The sequence below is a fragment of the Pelodiscus sinensis genome, chromosome 31, assembly GCF_049634645.1.
Source record: "Pelodiscus sinensis isolate JC-2024 chromosome 31, ASM4963464v1, whole genome shotgun sequence".
Classification (NCBI taxonomy): domain Eukaryota; kingdom Metazoa; phylum Chordata; order Testudines; family Trionychidae; genus Pelodiscus; species Pelodiscus sinensis.
In genome coordinates this window covers 8564615-8584130 of record NC_134741.1, presented here as the reverse complement: position 1 = coordinate 8584130, position 19516 = coordinate 8564615, and the positions used below count along the sequence as shown (strand labels likewise).

At 51.2% G+C, this 19516-nt stretch overlaps 6 non-coding genes across 6 annotated transcripts; 2 read left to right on the top strand and 4 right to left on the bottom strand.

Annotated features, from left to right (window-relative positions):
* Nucleotides 1-1867: 1867 nt before the first annotated feature.
* TRNAE-CUC (transfer RNA glutamic acid (anticodon CUC)) lies at nucleotides 1868-1939 on the bottom strand. Its single transcript has one exon. It is a non-coding gene; the product is annotated as a tRNA-Glu (tRNA).
* A 3101-nt stretch (nucleotides 1940-5040) lies between these two features.
* On the bottom strand, nucleotides 5041-5113 carry TRNAA-UGC (transfer RNA alanine (anticodon UGC)). The gene has a single exon. It is a non-coding gene; the product is annotated as a tRNA-Ala (tRNA).
* Nucleotides 5114-6379: 1266 nt separating this feature from the next.
* TRNAL-CAA (transfer RNA leucine (anticodon CAA)) lies at nucleotides 6380-6488 on the bottom strand. Its single transcript has 2 exons — nucleotides 6451-6488; nucleotides 6380-6425 (listed from the first exon to the last, which is right to left on the bottom strand). It is a non-coding gene; the product is annotated as a tRNA-Leu (tRNA).
* Nucleotides 6489-10645: 4157 nt separating this feature from the next.
* Nucleotides 10646-10719, top strand: TRNAT-AGU (transfer RNA threonine (anticodon AGU)). Its single transcript has one exon. It is a non-coding gene; the product is annotated as a tRNA-Thr (tRNA).
* A 2179-nt stretch (nucleotides 10720-12898) lies between these two features.
* Nucleotides 12899-12988, bottom strand: TRNAY-GUA (transfer RNA tyrosine (anticodon GUA)). Its single transcript is given in 2 exon segments — nucleotides 12899-12934; nucleotides 12952-12988. It is a non-coding gene; the product is annotated as a tRNA-Tyr (tRNA).
* A 5547-nt stretch (nucleotides 12989-18535) lies between these two features.
* Nucleotides 18536-18608, top strand: TRNAA-AGC (transfer RNA alanine (anticodon AGC)). The gene has a single exon. It is a non-coding gene; the product is annotated as a tRNA-Ala (tRNA).
* The last annotated feature ends 908 nt before the right edge of the window (nucleotides 18609-19516 follow it).

The window sequence follows — 19516 nt, the reverse complement described above, 5'->3', positions numbered from 1 at the left end:
TTGTAACAACATGAACACTACGAGGACAAAGAATACACAGTCCTCTGAGTAAACGTTTATATGGAATATTGTGGGAAAGAAGCTAAACACTAACATTAGGCTACTGAAGTTGGACCAACTGACTCCCACTGGGGCTTACCACTTAAAGCCCAGACAAAGGTAACCTCTGAGGCATGGCTGTCATTTGTTAAACAATGGCCATTGCTAACTTGCCCTCATTTGGATATTATTAACCAGGTCCTTAAGGACAAAATAGAGCCTCCCAATTGTGCATCATGCCCTGAACAGACCCGTCTCAGAACCAGGACAACTGTCATTGGTCCTTACCTTGGTGATGTTCCACACTGGTATAGACCAGCTGTGTGCTAGACTGGCTAATCAAATTGGCAAGTGCCTGATTAGGCAACGAAGGGGCTTAGCAGATACCGTCGCAGATTGGTTTGGGCCTGGAAACTCTGTCAGCAACACTTATGTCATAGCCCAGAAATTGTATAGAATCCAGGCTGGTAGATGCAGTAATATCCAGTGCCCGTAAAGGCCTAGACACCAGCCAAGCCAACCGATTGATCCTGAATAGTTTGAAGGATCTGTCCAGCTCTGTGTCCATTTCACTAAACCTAACCAGATATTTGGACCAGAGACTAATTGGATTGTTAATTAATGGAACTAAATTAAAAGAAATAGAAGGCCAATATCGAAGAATAGGATAGCTTTGACCACCCAGCCCTTATGGTGGTAAGTCCCCATCTCCCCCATGCCTACCCATGGGAGTGGGGAAGTAGAGAATCCATGAGGACCCAAAGGCCCACCTGGACAGGGCATAGTATAACAGTTTGTTTTTGGCCCCTCTGGGGATTCCTCACTAGCTAGCTCAGCTGGTTAGAGCGTGGTGCTAATAACACCAAGGTCATGGGTTCAAGCCCTATGCTGGCCACAGGGGTGTTTGGGTTGGTCACTTCCCTTCCTTTAGTTGCCTGATATGGACAGGGAAGCAGAAACAAGCAAAAGGCTGAGAGCTTTTCAGGAAGCAGGGCAGAGATCTGGTAGGGGGAGGCTCCAGCCTGTACAGCTCCAGTGGCTAAAAGGGCCTGGGCCTGGCTTCCTGTCCCCAAAAGCAGGGGAACTGATGCCCAAACTCCTGCTGCTGCAGTGGCTACCTCAAGGCACCAGCTGGGGGGCAGGTTCTGGAGCCCAAGCCACATGAGGAGACTCAATATGACCGGGAGGCCTGGAGTGTGTGTGCCCTGCACAGAGGCTGCTGCTGGTGGCCTGCTTCAGTGGCCCAGCAGCTCAAGTTCCTCTGAACCAGCTTCTCCCCCTGGAGCCACCCCCCAGCGCTGCTGAGGCCCCTGACATGAGGCAGTGGGACCATCAGAGGAAGGTGCCAGCCTTAGCCCTTCCTCCCAGCCTCCCCGCTCCCCTGCCAGGGTCTTTCCCAAGCCCCTCCCTGGTTCTACATTCCCCACATAAAAACCAGAGAGTTTGTTCTTTCAACAGGGAAAAGTCCTGTTTGTGTTACCAGGGATGGAAGGGGGTGTGTTGGGGTATGTTGAGGTTGGGAGGGAGGCATAGAGGGCAAAAAATGAGGAGTAATGTTAGGAGTAATGTTATAATGTTAGTTAGTTGGAACCAAAGGGCTGGGTTTGAACTACTGCAGAAAAAAGGACTCTGCCCCTAGAGCTGCCCTGTCCTCTCCAGAGCCAGAGCCTCCTCTCCAGAGCCCTTAGGCTGGCACTGGGGAGGCCTGAGTCCAGGCAGTGCTCAGCCAAGGGGGAGGGGTTAGGGTTAGCCCCTGCTAGGTCTCAGCTGCTGTAATATGTGGCAAGAAGATTGACTAGGGACATGTTTTGGGAAAGTTGCAGCTGGTTTCCTTGACTGGGAATTGAACCCAGGCCACAGCAGTGAGAGTGCTGGATCCTAACCACTAGACCATCAGGGACACATAAAACAGCTCACCTACACTAGCCTTTCGCAGGCCATTTTCTGTCCACTTCAGGATCGGGGGGAGGGTCCATTCTCCCTTGCCCAGAGGGGACAAGAACAGCCAAATAGAACATCAAAGCAGCCAGACTGGGCCATGCCAGTTGTCCAACTAGCCCAGGATCCTGTCTCACAACAGCAGCCAATTTCATTGTCCGGAGGGAATCCTCAGGACAGACAGTTATTAAGTGCTCCCTCCATTCCCAGCTTCAGGTATACATCAGCTAGGGACACTTGCCCTGTCCATTCTGGTGAAATGCCATTGATTGACCTTTCCTGCATTAAATTATCCAGTTCTTTTTTGGACCTTCTTGTAGATTTCACCTTCGCAACATCCTCTGGCAGGGAGTTCCACTGGGTGCAAAAATGCTTCCTTTTTAACTCGGTTACTTACCAGTTTCATTCTGTCACCCTGGTTCTTGAGTAGGCGAAAAAATAATTTCTTATTTGCTTTCTGCACCCCTGTCATCATCACATAAACCCCTGACCCGTCGCCCCTTGCTTGTCCCTTTCCCAAGCTGAGAAGAAGAAGTTCCATGAGCTCCTGGGAGCTGCTTTCCCAAGAAGAGGCATTTCCAGCAGAGAACATGCCAAACCCAATCCCCCTACACAAAGCCCCAGGAAATACCAATGGAGATTGGGAAAGCTCCCTCTCGGGTAACGCTACGGAATGGATCCGGCTGGCCATCGGGTTGACTAACGCCATCAACAGACGAGTCCCAGTGAGACTTCTCAGCCCAAGTGCAGAGACCGTGGAGTCTCCCACTTCCAGCCCAGTGGCAGAGGGGCAGCGCTCTGAGGAGGCGGGTCCTGAGGCAGAGGAGACCTTTGAAGGGAACAGAGACAAGGGAGATGTGAGGTGAGAGGAAGGGGAACAAGTTGCCTCTTCTCAAGCGAGGCGTGGTGGGAAACTGCCGGTTCCGGTGCAAGCCAAGCTCCAAGGGCTGGTTCCTGCCCCGGTGGCTCCTTGCAGGGCCCGGTTTGAGAAGCACCAAGAAGTGCGGTGTGTGGCCAGGAGAGAGGGTGGGGAGAACGGAAGGTGTTGGAGCAAGCTGGGGCTGCCAGGTTTTGGGGGATTTGAGCATCGGGGGGGGAGGGGAGGGGGATTACCTGGTTTTGTGTCCCCTTGCAGCAAAGGCCACAGACGTCCCAGAGGCTGGAGGTGCTGCCATTGGCCTTGGCCTATGTGGTTGCAATGCCCTGGTCCCTGCCAAGGCACCACTGAGGAGCCTCAACCCCAGCGCTGCCTCCTCCCATCTCAGCCTAACCTGCCTAGAGCTATGTCTATGCTCGCGGCTTCTTGCACAAATAATATGCAAATGAGGCTAAGCATGGAATATTTTGGCCTTGGAAAGGGTTCAGAAAAGGGCAACTAAAATGATTAGGGGTTTGGAACGGGTCCCATATGAGGAGAGGTTAAAGCGACTGGGACTTTTCAGTTTAGAAAAGAGGAGAGTGAGGGGTGATATGATAGAGGTCTATAAAATCATGAGTGGTGTGGAGAGGGCAGACAAAGAAAAGTTATTTATTAGTTCCCTAAATAGAAGAACTAGAGGACACCAAATGAAATTAATGGGTAGCAGGTTTAAAACTAATAAAAGAAAGTTCTTCTTCACACAGCATGTAGTAAACCTGTGGAACTCCTTGCCAGAGGAGGCTGTGAAGGCTAGGACTATAGTAGAGTTTAAAGAGAAGCTAGATAATTTCATGGAGGTTTGGTCCATAAAAGGCTATTAGCCGGGGGATAGAAATGGTGTCCTTGGCCTCTGTTTGTCAGAGGCTGGAGAGGAATGGCAGGAGACAAATTGCTTGATCGTTGTCTTCGGTCCACCCTCTCTGGGGCACCAGTGCTGGCCACTGTCGGCAGACAGGCTACTGGGCTAGAAGGACCTTTGGTCTGACCCAGTACGGCCGTTCTTATGTTCTTATGAGGAGTCTTTCAGAGGGACCCTGGGTTTTCGTCTTGTCAATATGGGAGCATTGATCCGGTTGGGCAGAAGCCCGGTTCCACCTCCCTCACCCCCCTTGGATAACAAGACCAGGACTCACTTCTTTTCTGACCCCACTCTGCCATTTACACACAGAGGAAGCTGACAAATCTCTGTATTTGGGTTGTTTATTCAGCATTGCAATCATCCTCCCTTTTCCTTAGACTTTATTGATTTTCCACTTGATGACAAGCTGGATTGTTACATCATCATTTCAGTGATGTGGGGGATAGGTCTGCCGCTGGACGGCATTGTGCGGATGCGATACGGGTGGAGAAGTAGATTTTCTTCTCTGTCAGCAGCGCCACAGAGTAAGCTCGCAGTTCAGCTCTAACCTGCAGTCGATCGGACTCAGCTCTAGTTCTCCTCCAGCGGCATTCTAGCCATCGCACAGACTGTTTTGCTTCCATCAGCTTCCCAGAAAGCCAGGGAGCACTCACTTGGCCAGTGCAGTAAGGGGGAGAAGCTTTTGGTAACAACAAGACGGAGTGTGCTTGTGTGTATGTGTGAGTGCATGAGTGTGATGTGTTATATGCATATGATAAATATTGATTAATCTATGTATGGTCAAAAAATGTGGCATGTTGCTTTATCCCCTTGAAAAAGATCCTGGGTGCTTTTTTAAAGCATAATACAACCACACTTAAGTTGTGGCACGTGCTGTGAGTATCATTGTGGCTTCTGTTTGAGCAGAACAGAGGATTGCAGGCGGGGGGCGGAATTCGTATATTTTGGGAAAGGGGTCCTGAGTCCTGGCTCCCAGCCAGGGGCAGCAGGAAAGGGGCCGGCCCCGCAAGCAGGTGGGAGAAGATGGGAGTGAATCCTGCTTCCTCTCATGCGCAGGGGCAGCACTTTTCCAGTGGAGCTAATTCTGCCCCACTTGCAACCTGCCTCCAGTGCTCCTGCCACTGCCTGGCCCAGGAGGGCTGGTGTCCAGCAGCTCTCTGCCCCAGCGTGGCTGGTTTTGGGGGAGAGCAAGTAGGAATTCGGGGAGGGAGGGGAGGGTCTGGAACCTCTTAGCCCCCTGGGTGGCTCTGCCAGTAAAAAGTGGAATGAGACTTACATCCATCACTGGAGAATGTGGGCATCGATCCCACTACCTCTTGCATGCAAAGCAAGCGCTCTACCATTTGAGCTAATTCCCCTTTCACATTAGAAACACTCTTCTTGGAGACTCTTCCCTTCTCCACAGAGACGTCTGACCTCTAGGTCAGTTAGTCGTGGGAAAGGAGAAGGCTCCGAAAAGGCCTCAAGGGCAGATCTCAAGGAGACTCCCTGCAGCAAAGCCATGGCGGGGAAGGGGTCTCTGATCTGGCCCCTGCCCTGCAGCCTGTCCCACCTGGCCATTGTCATGGACTCTCTGTGAGGTCATCGCCTCACAACCTCCATTAGCCAATAAGCTGAGGGGCTGCAAAAGGCCCTTGTGATGTCACTGCCACACCCACCCCTGCCCTCCAGGGCTAATGTCCTGCCCCAGGCAGCCTCTTTGCATGGCTGAGCTGCTCCCAGGGGTGAAAGTGACACATTTCTTACAGGGACTGTTCTATTGGGCAGCACCCCTTGGGCGGGGGGAGGTTCAAGGAAGAAATGAGGGGGGTTTCAGTAAAGCTACATGTGAATGGGTCCATCTAGCAACCCCTGCCAGCCACACACACAGGGGGAGGGACTTTAGTCAAAGAAGCAGCAACTCTCAGGAAGGGCTGGAAGTGAAGGGGGTTAATCAGATGGATGTCCATCATGGCAGGAACAGAATCCTGGACTAACCCAGTCAGGCCGGGTGCCCAGTAACCCCAGACAGACGTGCACATCCGCACGCTGGCAGCAGCTGTTGTGGGACTCTGCAAATCCACCACTAGACCTGAGTCCCCACATGCCAGGCAGCCCAACGGAGGGCTCTGGGGTCTCAAGCAACCAGAGTCTCAGGTAGGGGTGGAGGGTCACAGCAAACTGGGCTCTCAGAGCACAAAGGGAGTTGGGGGGCTCGTTGCTGGGCCGTGGGGTGAAGCATCAAACCAGCCCCCTCCTGTGGGGCCTGTGAGTGTTGCTGAATCTGGGCCCCTGCGCCTGGGCAACGGCAAACAAAAGGTCTGGGGGCCACACGGAGACCCCGCTGGGCTGAGCAGGAAGTAGCTGAGATTTTGCTTTGTCTTTGCCTGTGGGCTTGTCTGTCTGCAGCCTGGAAACCTCCTGGCTCCTCAGACCACTGGTCAGAATAACGGAATAATCCTCAAAAGTCAGAATAACGGAATTCCTGTGTAGATGCTCCCATTGTTATTGCAGTGTAATGGCCGTTATTCCCACAGAATGCTGCTGGGTAGATGCAGCCTCAGAGAAATGCTGAGCAAGCGCTTCTACAATGTCATGGGAGAGAGGGAAATGAGGTCACTTCTCTAGATACAAAATGGAGGATGTGTCAGAAGTGGGATTTGAACCCACATCTCCATTCAGAGACCAGAACACCCAACTGAGGGAAGGACAGAACCTTGAGTCTGGCGCCTTAGACCACTCGGCCATCCTGACTCCCATGCAAACAACTTCAACTGCAGTTTTTTTACATGTGTGAGTTGCTCAGGGAGGCCAAAGGAGCCCATTAATTTCCACACCTAACAGCCGCTCTACAGCACAGCTGGGTTTATCCACACTCAGCCTCACCTACCGTTGTGGGGTGTTGTGCAGGGAGCTGACAAGAAGCGGAAGAGGGGAAACCGCTGGCCGGCAGAACTGAGGCCTGGGATTTTCCTGTGCCAGGGAGTCTGAGTCTGTGTCACTGCCCTTGGGGATCCTGAGTTGTGTGGCTCCTGGGTTTGTTGGCTCCAGACCAGGGGTGTCTCTTCTACAGGGCTGTGCTTGTTCCTGGGGCTAACGCTTATCCCTGTGACACACTGGCTGTGTCTAGACTGGCAAGTTTTTCAGCAAAATCATCCGATTTTGCGGAAAAACTTGCCAGCTGTCTACACTGGCTGTTTGAATTTCCGGAAAAGCACTGATGATCTCATGGAAGATCGTCAGTGCTTTTCCGGAAATACTATGCTGCTCCTGTTCAGGCAAAAGTCTTTTTCCGAAAGACTTTTGCGCAAAAGGGCCAGTGTAGACAGCACAGTACTGTTTTCCACAAAAAAGCCCCGATTGCAAAAATGGCGATCGGGACTTTTTTGCAGAAAACCGCGTCTAGATTGGCCATGGACACTTTTCCACAAAAAGTGGTTTTGCGGAAAAGCATCCTGCCAATCTAGACATGCTTTTCCGAAAATGCTTTTAACGGAAAAGTTTTCCATTAAAAGCATTTTCGGAAAAGCATGCCAGTGTAGATGTAGCCACTTTCTGCAGGGACCCTTCCTCTTTGTGCCACAGTATGCGTCTGGGACGTGGGAGTGAGGAACCTGCCTCAAGGAGACATGTGCCCCCCCCAACAGTGTTCTGCTTGAGACCCCGGAGCCAGCTAAGCCACAGTGCTCCCTTCACATACAGGTGTAAAATTGTTCTACTTTAAGGTTCCAGACAACACCTTTGACTCCCAACATGCAGCCATTTCCCTCCAGCCTTCCCGCCCTGGCGGTGTCTGGCTCCCTGGGCACAGAAAGCTACAGCTCAGTGGGCAGGGAGCTTTGGCTTCCTTGCCCATGGGATGCCGTTGCAGGAAGGGCTGTTCAGCAGGGCTGGGGTTCACCTGTCGAAGAAGGGAAGAGTATTTGGGTGCAGACTGGCTAACCTAGTGAGGAGGCTTTAAACTAGGTTTGATGGGGGCAGGTGACCAAAGCCCCCAGGTGAGTGAATCACATGGACACCTGGGAGATGGGCCAGAAATGGGAGAGATCACAGGCTGTAACTGCAGAGATAAAGGAGCAACACAGAACCACTGGGAAGAAAACTCTAATTGTGTCTTAGATGCTGGTATAAACACACAGGAATGATGGGTAATAAGCAGGAATAAGTTGGTATCACAAGGTCTTGGTGGGATAACACATGACTGGAATATTGGCACAGAAGGGTACAGCTTGCTCGGGAAGGATTGGCAGGGAAAAAGAGAGGAGGCGTTTCCTCAGATATGAAATCATGCACACACTAGGACTGAGGTGGAGAAGGACACAGGAGACAGACTTGTCAGGAGCCTCTGAGTGAGGTTACAAGGGGTTTCTAATCAAACTCCTTAACCAATTGGCCACCACTACTGTGGGAGACTGATCTCCTGTACTTGTATGTGAACAAAACATTTGTTACTTATTCTTCAGCCAACTCAGTTTTTGCAGGGTAAAGGAATTCTCTCTTAATTATTGGAAGTATTTCAAAGGAACGTTGTTAAGGGCCCAAAAGCAAACAATTCCGCTGTGTAGGAAAGATAGAAAATATGGCAAAAGACCAGCTAGGCTTAACAAGGAGATCTTGCACGATCTCAAAATAAAAAAGGAGTCATATAAAAAATGGAAACTAGGACAACTAACAAAGGATAAATATAGGCAAGCAACACGGGAATGCAGGGGCAAGATTAGAAAGGCAAAGGCACAAAATGAGATCAAACTAGCTACAGGCATAAAGGGAAACAAGAAGACCTTTTATAAATACATTAAAAGGAAGAGGAAGACCAAGGACAGGGTAGGCCCACTGCTTAGTGAGGAGGGAGAAGCAGTAACAGGAAACTTGGAAATGGCGGAGATGCTCAATGACTTCTTTGTTTCGGTCTTCACCGAGAAGTCTGGAGGTGTGCCTAACGTAGTGAATACAAGCAGAGAGAGGGTAAGTTTAGACGATAGGATACACAAAGAACAAGTTAAAAATCACTTAGGAAAGTTAGATGTCAGCAAGTCACCAGGTCCTGATGAAATGCATCCCAGGATACTCAAGGAGCTGATAGAGGAGGTATCTGAGACTTTAGCTATGATCTTTGAAAAATCATGGCAGACAGGGGAGATTCCAGAAGACTGGAAAAGGGCAAATATTGTGCCCATCTATAAAAAGGGGAATAAGAACAACCCAGGAAACTATAGACCGGTCAGTTTAACATCTGTCCCAGGGAAGATAATGGAGCAGGTAATTAAGGAAATCATATGCAAACACTTGGAAGGTAATAAAGTGATAGGGAATAGCCAGCATGGGTTTGTGAAGAACAAGTCATGCCAAACTAATCTGATAGCTTTCTTTGATAAGATAACGAGCCTTGTGGATAAGGGAGAAGCGGTGGATGTCATATACCTAGACTTTAGTAAGGCATTTGATACGGTCTCGCATGATATTCTTATTGATAAACTAGGCAAATATAACTTAGATAGGGCCAAGATAAGGTGGGTGCATAATTGGCTGGATAACCGTAGTGAGAGAGTTGTTGTTAACGGTTCTAAATCCTGCTGGAAAGGAATAACAAGTGGATTTCCTCAAGGGTCTGTTTTGGGACCCGTACTGTTCAATATCTTCATCAATGATGTAGATATTGGGATAGAGAGTATGCTTATTAAGTTTGCAGATGATACCAAACTGGGTGGGGTTGCGACTTCTTTGGAGGATAGGGACATAATTCAAAATGACCTTAGCAAGTTAGAGAAATGGTCAGAGGTAAACAGGATGAGGTTTAATAAAGAGAAATGCAAAGTGCTCCACTTAGGAAGGAACAATCAGTTCCATACATACAAGATGGGAAGCGACTGTCTAGGAAGGAGCATGGCGGAAAGGGATCTAGGGGTCATAGTGGACCACAAGTTGAATATGAGTCAACAGTGTGATGCTGTTGCAAAAAAAGCAAATATGATTCTAGGTTGTATCAACAGGTGTGTTGTAAGCAAAACTCGTGAAGTCATTCTGCCGCTCTACTCTGCACTAGTTAGGCCTCAGCTGGAGTACTGTGTCCAGTTCTGGGCGCCACATTTCAAGAAAGATGTGGAGAAATTGGAAAGGGTACAGAGAAGAGCGACAAGAATGGTTAAAGGTCTAGAGAACATGACCTATGAAGCCAGGCTTCATGAACTGGGCTTGTTTAGTTTGGAAAAAAGAAGATTAAGGGGGGACATGATAGCGGTTTTCAAATATCTAAAAGGGTGTCACAAGGAGGAAGGAGAAAATTTGTTCCTCTTGGTTTCTGAGGACAGGACAAGGAGTAATGGGCTTAAAGTGCAGCAGGGGAGGTGTAGATTGGACATTAGGAAAAAATTCCTAACTGTCAGGGTGGTCAAATATTGGAATAAATTGCCAAGGGAGGTGGTGGAATCTCCCTCTCTGGAGATATTTAAGAACAGGTTAGATAGACATCTGTCAGGGATGGTGTAGGTGGAGCTTGGTCCTGCCTTGAGGGCGGGGGGCTGGACTTGATGACCTCTCGAGGTCCCTTCCAGTCCTATTATTCTATGATTAATTCTGTGCCCTCAGGAAAGGGCCAACCTGCAGGAGGCCAGGCCCCCACCTGGGTCTCCAACCCAAACCCTGAGAGCCAGGGGTTTACAATCCAGACAATCAATGTTTGCTGCACTTCTCCCTCCCCTCAGCGATGCTAAAGCTCAAGGCCAACTCCACAGTCCCAGCGGCTGGGGGAGATGTGCATGTCAGAGCCTCTGCCCGCTGAGCTGTAGCTTTCTGTGCCCAGGGAGCCAGACACTGCCAGGGCTGGAGGGAAATGGGGAATGGCTGCACTTTGGGAGGCAAAGGTGTTGTCTGGGACCATAGAGTAGAACAGTTTCACCAGGATCATTCAGGAAGGCGCCATGGCTTAGCTGGCTAAAGCACCTGTCTAGTAAACAGGAGATCCTGGGTTCAACTCCCAGTGGTGCCGTGTGGTGGACTTTGTTTACTTTTTCCTGTGTCTTTCTGGCCTCTGACACTCCAGCACTGGGGCACTTGAGCCCTTCAGTCGGATTCAGACCAGACCGGTCAGAGTCTCTCGTGCTCATCGAGGGGGATTCTGGACTTGCTGCTTTGGGAGCCAGGGTCACATTGCAGAGCTCCCCCAGGGCCGTCCCATGGTGCCACCAGCGCAGCACCAGCTGCTCTCCCTGCCCTCAGCAATGTGGCTGCATTTTATACTTCCCCTTCAGTGACAACTGCCCATTCCCCGCCAGCTCCAGCCCCTGTGGGACCCGCTCCTTTCCCCAGGAGCAACGTGAGCACCAGTGCGGCTCCCTGCTGAGGCTGCGGCTGTGGGAGACAAGCCCCTGGCTTTGGGTGGGAGACAAGATGTCAAGGTGTTGAGTTTCGCCCATGGCTATTGTGGGGTACCCACACTCTGGGGGCAGCTGGAGGTGCCTCCTGAGAGCTGATTTTCAGCCCTTCCTCTGTTTCTGGCTCCTTCCAACAGCTCGAATCTGTCATCTAAAAGTCGAGGAATGTGTATTTGGAAGAGGGAATTTCTGTCATTTTAGTGCCACTACTGTGGCCTAATGGACAATGCATTGGTGTCCTAATGACAGGATTGTGGGTTCAAGTCCCATTGAAGGTGGTAGTTGTGATGTTTCCTAGTAGGTGTGAGTCTCTTTGGCTTCCTTCTTGCCATGTTATCTGTGAGATGTTTGAACACTGGACAAGTGTCCCCTGGAACTGCCATTTCCCCCCAGACAGGACCCCTCAGTAGCTAACACTGGTGTTAGGCACAGACAGGAGGAGAGTGTTTCTGAAAAGCTGAGGTGTGTAAAGTGAGGTCACTTGCAGAGATGCAGTTGCTGGCTTCTCTGTATGCGCCTTTGAACCTGTTACCCATCAATACCTGCCACCTCTCACCCCCCTGCCAGCACCCAGATAAAAGGCCAGTGCACAGGGAGCACTGTTCTTGGCACGAGTTCTTGCTCAAGAGCACATCCACACTGCCATGCAGTTTGGTCCAAGAGGGTGAAATAGTTCAGTGGTTTGAGCCTTGGCCTGTTAAACCCGGGGTTATGAGTTTAATCTTTGAAAGGGCCATTTAGAGACATCTGAGAAAAATCTGTCAGGGATGTCTCTTGGCCCTGCCATGAGCGTGGGGAATGGACTAGATGACCTCTCAAAGTTCTCTCCAGCTCTATGAAATGGTTTATCTCCTTATAAAGAGCATCTGTGAACACTCTCTTGTGCAGGAAAGCTCTAATGGCTGTTTTAGGTACAAGAAATCCCTCTTGCCTGTGCACACTGCCTTCTTGTGCAAGAAGCCCTCTTTTCCAATGGTTTACTGCACATTTTCTTGTGCAAGAATGCACATGCAGGGTAAACACTCTGCAGCATAGACAGAGCTGTGCAGTGTGAAAAAAACCTCACAACAACAAGCTCAAACCAGGAGGTCCCACTGAGACTTGAACTCAGATTGCAAGATTCAAAGTCCTGAGTGCTGCCCCTTACACTACGGGACCTACACACTGACCTCTTCATGGGCATTGGGGACACTCAGTTTTCTGCCTGGCCTCTGCACTCCTGGCTTTCCTCCTGCTGCTTCATCCCTCTGGCTACGACTACACGGCCCATTTATTTTGGAATAAGCTGTCCTTGAATAGTGATTCCAAAATAGTTTATTTCGAACTAGCACATCTACACTGCAGGGAAACCTCAGAATAGTCTGAGGCAGGCTCCCCAGTGTAGATGACCTGTCTCAGAAGAATAAGTTAGTATGTCCACAAGAAGGGGCTAGTTCAAACTAGCAGCAGTGGCGCATCTACACAGGCCTTATTTTGAAATAGCTAATTTGGAACAGGCGTTATTCTTTGTAGAATGAGGTTTGCAGAAGTCGGAATAAGCCGTCTGATACTTCAGAATTATTTCAAACTAACGGAATTGCTGTGTAGACTCTTGCATTGTTATTGTGGAATAATGGCCATTGTTCCAAAAGAACTTTTGTGTGTGGACAGAACCTGCACAGCCCAAGAAACGTGATTGGCAGCTCCTCCCCACCATTATTTTGTCAATTGCAGTGCAGGGTTCTGAAGACATGGACCCAAGGTAACCACCTTGGTTGTCTTCTGCTAAGGCCAGGCTGGAGGGAAAAGAATCACTCCTTTGAGCCGGAGTTGAACCAGCAACCTAAGGATCACTTGCCAAGCCCACACTACAGTCCTCCGCTCTGCCAGCTGAGCTATCAAAGGGTGCCTGAATGCTACTTCTTTGTCCAGGTTGTCCTTTCTGCAAGTCTCAGGGCAAGGGCTCCCCCAAGTATATGGCATTGCTGATGAGGGGCAGAGGTGCACAGGGGCTATCACAGGTACTTCACATGCAGACAGACCCCTTCAGTGAAACCTGAGCTAGATCCATCCATGTCACAGCAAAAGGAAGAAAGTCGGGTTCTTCTCATGTGTCTTCTTTGTTCCAGAGTCTCTAGGGGTGTGGAAGGGTCAGGTCTACAAAAAAACAAACCAATTGAATGAACCTTAGTCTAGAAACACCCCTGAGGGTTTCCTTCTATCTTTGGCCTGGAAAGGTCATCTGTAACAATGTGGTTTTTCTGTAACCCTATTGGAAGGCCTGTCGCTATTCAGTAGGTCTAAACTAAAGCCTTCTTCTGCAGCCAGACTCAAGAGCAGCAGCAATTAGCTGTAAAGCCCACCGACGTGCTGACTCCCTCTCTGCCATGGGGCTCTTTGCATTGGCCTCTTCTCTCTGAAACCAGGTTTAAGCCACAGCTGAGACTCTGGGCAGGGGACTGGGTATGGGGGGGGGGGGTCTGAGTGTGGGAGGGGGAGCGTGTGTTCCTCTGGCTCAGCTTTTCCCTTTCTTCTACCCCAGCAATTGCCCTGCTGCAAAGTCGAGAGCGAAGATGAGGCTTTATTTGCTTATCAGGTCTGTGTGGCCCATTGGCAAGTGTGCTGGTCGTCTAAGTAGTGGTGCTTGATATGGGCCAGGCCAATCATTCAAAAGCTGTGGGTTCAAATCCCACCACAGTCACTTTCAGCTGTTCTCTGATTTCCAGTGAGGCTCTTATAGAACAGGCTGGACCTGCCCCTGTCCCATTATGGGAGTGACAGGAGCTCTCTAGGTGCAAGAGATGTGCCTGTAACTCTAATGTCTGGCTATGACACTCCAGCAGTGGGGCTGTCCAGCCTGATTCAGACCAGGCCAGTTGGAACCTCTTGTGCTCATCAAGGGGGATTCTGCACTTGCTGCCTTGGGAGTCAGGGTCACATTGCAGAGCTCCCCCAGGGAATCACCAGGCGGGCCTCTTGCCCCCTCAGAAATGTGGCTGCATTTTATCCTTCCCCTTCAGTAACAACCAGCCATTCCCCAGCCCAGCCCATTCCCTGATGAGGCTGCAGCAGTGGGAGACACTTCCCTGGTTTCAGGAGGAAGACGAGATGTCAAGGCCCATGACTCGGATCCAGCTACCGATAACCATGGAAAGCTGATTTTCAGAGGGGCTTAATCGGGCTTAATCAGGAGCAAAAGTTGAAGAAGGGACATTTAGAAAGGTGAATTTCTGTCTCTGGCAGCGTTTTCTTGGTGCACTAGTAACCTAATGGGCAAAGCACTGGCCTGCTAAACCAGGGATTGTAGGTTCAAGTTCTGTGTGGGGTGACAGTTGGCTCTAACTGAGAGAGTTGGCAAGAATGCTCCACAGTGGCTGTCTCTTTCTCTATAGAAACTGTCCAGACCCCTCCCTAGTGAGCACTGGTGTTAGGGTAGATCTGGGTGCTAAAAGCCCAGGTATTCAAAGTCAGAGAGAAGGGGCACTTTTTGCTCTAGAAGGCGGAGGAGTGACAGACAGAGGGAGGTGGCTGGAGACAAAGTGGAGCCTGAGGATGAGAAGGCCCATGAGAGGAAGAGACTCCGGGGGGTGGGGCTAGTTATTTGGTCTGGCAAACGGACAGAAAATCCCCAGGCCCTGAGCATGGTGCAGGTGAGGCCAATGGGGCAGTTTGCCTGGTGGGTTCGGGGCGTGGAGAAGCTGTGAAGCTCTGTGAGTGGATAAGGTCCCTGACTGAGCTGCGCCACCTGCCGTGTGTGTGACTCAAACTGTCCCTCGTCCCCTTTTATGTGTCTGTTGCACTTCCAGCTTCTTTCCTCAGGCACGTTCATCTGGCAAAGACCCCCCCCGCAGGGATCTTGTATCTTCCTTTGTGCCGCTCAGCCACAGACACAGCAGAAGGGTTTTCCTGCAGCCACCGGCCCCAGCCCCTCTCTCCAGGGAACTGCAGCCCCTCGGACCAGGCAGCTGCTCCCAGCATTCAGGAGGCACCAGGCCAAGAAGAAACCGTCTGACACGGTGCTGCCAGGGAGGGGCCTCACTGCTAGTCGCTGTTCCTGTTCCAGGAGCGGAGCAAGTTTTGTCCTGGGCACCAATATTGAGGGCACCTGTGTGTGTGTGAGCCCCCCTGGCACCTGCCAATTCCTGTTAGGGGATGAAGGGTCCCCTAGCCCCATAGCTCCTGCTGGGGAGAAGTGGAGGGACCCCTGGTCCTATATTTCCTGTTGGAGAGGAATGGAGGAACCCCAAGCCCTATAGCTCCTGCCAGGAGGGACCCTGACCCCTTATCTCCTGATGCAGTTTCAGTTTTTCCCTGGTGGGATGCTCCAAACACTGGCCCCCCTTGAACATCTCCCCCACATACACACAGCGCTTCTCCCCCTCACAGAGCTGCTGCCTCTCCAGGAGGCGGATGAACTGCAGGTGCGGGACAGCTCCCTGCCAGTAGGGACAGCAGCCAAGGCACCAAATATCGCTGGGTCTGCAGCCAGTGTTGGGAACTGGGCAGGGAACAGGAGGCTTTTGTGTCACACACGTCTCAGGTAGGACGGACCCTCACTGAGCCCAGACTGTGACTGGTCCTAGCCAGGAATGTGTCTGGGGCTGGTTTGTGACACTCTAAGGCCGCGTCTACACTGGGCGTAAGAGCGACGCTGCCACGTCTCAGGGTTTAGGTTGGAGTCTCCTGCTCCCAGGAAGTGGCTGGCACTTTGCTTTGTCTTTGCCTGTGGGCTTGTCTGTCTGCAGCCTGGAAACCTCCTGGCTCCTCAGACCACGGGTCTGGATGGAGCGTTACAGACGTCGGAATAATGGAATTGCTGTGTAGACACTCCCATTATTATTGCAGAGTAATGGCCGTTATGCCCAAGTAACACTGCTGTGTAGATGCAGCCTAAGAGAAATGCTGAGGAAGGGCTCCTGCAACGTCAGGGGAGATGAGGAAATGAGGTCACCTCTCTAAATATAAAACAGAGGATGTGCCAGGAGTGGGATAGGAACCCACATCTCCATTTGGACACCAGAACACCCATCAAACAGAAAGACAGGTCCTTGAGTCTGGCACTTTAGACCACTCTGCAGTCCTGACACCCAAACAAACACCTCAAATGCAGTTTTCTTACATGTGTGAGTTGCTCGGGGAGGCGGCAGGAGCACCTCTCTTTCCCCACCTAACAGCCGCTCTACAGCACAGCTGGGTTTATCCACAGTCGCCCTTGTGAGGTGTTTTGCAGGGAGCTGACAAGAAGCGGAAGAGGGGAAACCGCCGGCCGGCAGAACTGAGGCTTGGGATTCTCCTGTGCCAGGGAATCTGTGTCAGTGCCCTTGGGGATCCTGAGCTGGGCGGCTCCTGGGCTTGTTGGCTCCAGACCAGGGGTGTCTCTTCTGCAGGGCTGTGCTTGTTCCCGGGCTAACGCTTATCCCTGTGACACACTTTGTGCAGGGACCATTGGTCTTTGTGCCACCGTACGTGTCTGGGACGTGGGAGTGAGGAACCTGCCTCAAATAGACACGTATCCACCCCCCGCAGTGCTCTGCTTGAGACCCCGGAGACCTGGCTTTGACTGGTGCCAGGCACGTGGGGAGTTAGATCTAGGGGGAGATTTCTAGAGTCCCACAACAGCTGCTGCTCATATGCAGATGTGCACATCTGTCTGGGGTTACTGAGCACCCAGCCTGCTTCCTGTCCCTGCCAACCTGGGCAAAGCGGCATCACTGGCTCAGGGGTTCCTCTCCTCAGTGCACTGCAGAGAAAGCCCTTGTGTGTTAAAGGGCCTCAGGGAGCCCGGAGCAGAGGGAGCCAGGAATCTAGTCCCATTGATCCCCTCAACACACACACACAGTCCAAGCCCCAAGCCTCCCCCATATCCCTAATCCTGTGCCCTGACTTCTCTACCCTTCCACATCCTCACCCTGTCCTGAGCCCCACCCCCAACACACAATCCCCAAATCCCTGCCTTGAGCCTCCCACGCTGACATTTCTTACAGGTACTATAAGGTACTTTCTGTCCTATCACAACCCCTCCCCCAACTTCCTGCCTTAAGCCTCCCCCTGCCAAAGGGGTGGTGCCCAATAGAACAGTTCCTGTAAGAAATGTGTCACTTTCACCCCTGGGAGCAGCTCAGCCAGGCAAAGGGGCTGCCTGGGACAGGACATTAGCCCTGGAAGGCAGGGGTGGGTGTGGCAGTGACATCACAAGGGCCTTTTGCAGCCCCTCAGCTTATTGGCTAAAGGAGGTTGGGAGGCGATGACCTCACAGAGAGTCCATGACAATGGCCCGGTGGGACAGGCTGCAGGGCAGAGGAAACCTCAGAGACTTTGCTGCAGGGAGTCTCAGAGCCCCCCATGGCTTTGCTGCAGGGAGTCTCCTTCTGGAGATCTGCCCTTGAGGCCAGAGAGAGAATGAGGGTCACAAGCACGAGTGTGAGGAGGAGCCTCCTTGGAGTTTTCTCCTTTCCCATGACTAGCTGACCTAGAAGACAGACGTCCCTGTGGAGAAGGGAAGAGCCTCCAAGAGGGGGTCTGTTGGTACAGCAGGGGAATTAGCTCAAGTGGTAGACCACTCGCTTAGTATGTGAGAGGCAGTGGGATTAATACCCCCATTCTCCACTGATGGGAAAAATCCCCGTCACAGGGAACTTTTGCAGCACCTCAGCTCATTGTGGGTGGGCAGGAAGCTGGGGGCAGAGCTGGGCTCTAACTCACTAGGGTGCGTCCCATAGCTCAGAATAAGCGATGCAATTGGGTAGCTTATTTCAAGTCAATTTTGAAATAGCTTATTTTGTATTTTGGCGCTGGCTACACAGCACTTAGTTCCAAATAAATCACAATTCCGATCCCTCATTCCTCACTCCTCGCGCCATGAGGTTTGCAGGGATGTCAGAATAGCGAGCCCGTTATGGTTTGACATAAGGGCCTTGCTCTTAAGATGTGTCTGTGTGATATGAGCATCACATCCTAAACCTCCGACCTTGCCGGCCCACAGGTATCAGTCTCACAAGTGGCCCTTTCAGAAAGAAGCCTTAGGCAGCCGCAGGGACGTTATAGCGGCGAGGAGTCCTGTGGCACCTTATAGACTAACTGAAGTGTAGGAGCATAAGCTTTCGTGGGCAAAGACCCACTTCGTCCGATGCATGTAGTGGAAATATCCAGAGGCAGGTATAAATATGCAGGCCAGGATCAGGCTGGAGATGACGAGGTGGATCCAATCAAGGAGGATGAGGCCCACTTCTACTAGCTGATCTGGAGGTGTGAATTCCAAGAGAGGAGAAGCTGCTTTTCTAGTTAGCGAGCCATTCACAGTCTTTATTTAATCCAGAGCTGATTGTGTCAAACTTGAAGATGAAGTGTAGCTCAGCAGTTTCTCTTTGAAGTCTGGTCATGAAGTTTTTTTGCTGCAGGGACATTACGGGCTCTGGAACAAGGTAGGTGAGGTAGCAGAGTTTTTCATGGGCTGGGGAATTAGCTCAAGTGGTAGAGCGCTCGCTTAGCATGTGAGAGGCAGTGGGATCGATGCCCACATTCTCCAACTGTAGCTTTGTTCTCATCTCTTATTTTCACTGTCAGGGGCTCAGTGGCCCCCTTCTTCTTCCTACCTGCTCTCCCAAAAGAGACAGACCTGGCTCCCCTTTCTTTTCCCCCAGCAATTGCCATGCTGCAAAGCAGAGCATGGTGAGACCAGGCTCTGGGGTGCAATGGAAAGCATGTTGGACGTTTAAGCTGCAGCAATTCATGTGAACCCTGCTAGCCATTCAAAGGCTGTGGGTTCAAGTCCCACAAGTGTCACTTTAGCTGCTTTCTCACTTCCAGGACGCAGCTTTTACAGACCAGGGAATCCTTAGGGTGAAAACGGGGTAAGTTTGAGTCCAGACAGTTCCCAGCAGACCCCAGTGAGGGTGGAGGGAAGGGCTGGTTCTTGCGGTTGGGGCTGGGAGTTGTTCTGAAAGGCTGCAGGTGCCGTTAGATCGTTTTGTCCCTCCCTGTCTCCTACTAGTGCTGAGCAACACTCAGGCTGTGTCTACACTGCACTGTTCTTCTGCAAAAAGCTACGCAAATTTCAAAACTTTCTAGCACCCTGCTCTGCATCTTGTGAACACTCCACCTCTTGTTCTCATGGAAGCGACTCACCCGAGCTGCCAGCTCCTCATTTCCTCACCAGCCCCTTGAGATTTGGAGCTCAAAGCTGGAGCTGCTGTGGCAGGAGGTGAAGCTACAGAAGCTGACGGGGACAATCAGCGGGCGGAGGGTTATTTTTTCTCCTCAATGGGCTCATGTGGCTAGAACTGAGGAGAAGAAAATCCTCTTCCCTTCTCCTCAGAAGATGGAAATTGCAGTTGGTTCTGTCTCTGGTTCTACTAAAGCTGGACCCCAGGACTAGACTTTTTCTTTCTAAAACCCTGGTGAAAGCTGAGAGTGAATTGTTTGCAAACTGAGAAT